The sequence below is a fragment of the Penaeus monodon genome, chromosome 15, assembly GCF_015228065.2.
Source record: "Penaeus monodon isolate SGIC_2016 chromosome 15, NSTDA_Pmon_1, whole genome shotgun sequence".
NCBI lineage: Eukaryota > Metazoa > Arthropoda > Malacostraca > Decapoda > Penaeidae > Penaeus > Penaeus monodon.
In genome coordinates, this window is record NC_051400.1 from 30,998,022 (window position 1) to 30,998,752 (window position 731).

The 731-nt window shown below is 41.2% G+C and overlaps 1 protein-coding gene across 1 annotated transcript in view; it reads left to right on the forward strand.

Annotated features, from left to right (window-relative positions):
* Positions 1-731, forward strand: part of LOC119581935 (metabotropic glutamate receptor 8-like) — a gene marked incomplete at its 5' end in the record, with an annotated part of 173,067 nt that overhangs the window by 142,825 nt on the left and 29,511 nt on the right.

The following is a 731-nucleotide window of genomic DNA, read 5'->3' on the forward strand; positions in this document are numbered from 1 at the left end:
GTATGTATGCTTATAAATTGTGTGCGGGCGCGCGCACTTTCTCTAATCCTAAACCTCAAAACAGTCCTTTCATTATTTGAAACAAAATTTCCTTTCCTCCGTGAAATATCAATTTAAATATATTCAACGGATTTGTCTCGCCTGCAGTTCAGTAGTTCATGCTCGGTAGTGTATATTCATGAGATTTAGTAAAAATGCCGGTCTTTGGATTCCGATATTTGCAAAAGGCAAGTCACAACGCTGTCACATATACCTGTATTTATTGCTGTGTGTATAAAGTATGTCCGTGGCGGCAAATATTTACATACAAAACTCGGCTGGCCATAAACGTGACGCCATATGACCGCTTTCGGGTACTAACATATTAGTATTCGTAAATGTTGAATATGATATGCTACAAAAAAAAAAACACGATAGTTTTGGACGGCACAAAGATTCCCTCTCGCCATGCCACAAATTTCCATGCACTCGTGCCTGGCTGCATGCACTTCTTCCGTAAAATGAAAATGCACCAGCGGAGTCTCGCAGTCTCCACGCAAGGTTTCGAACGTGTTTATTTTCCTCCTGTCTCGGGCCGTTTGCGAGACTCCGCTTCATCCTCGCTCTGTTTCTTTATTTCTCTTTTGCTCCTTGCGTTTCTCCATTTCAGTCTTAATTTCTTTATCAGTTTTATTCATTTTCTCTCTCCTGCCACCGCATACATACCAACCAACCCCGAACTTATTCACTTT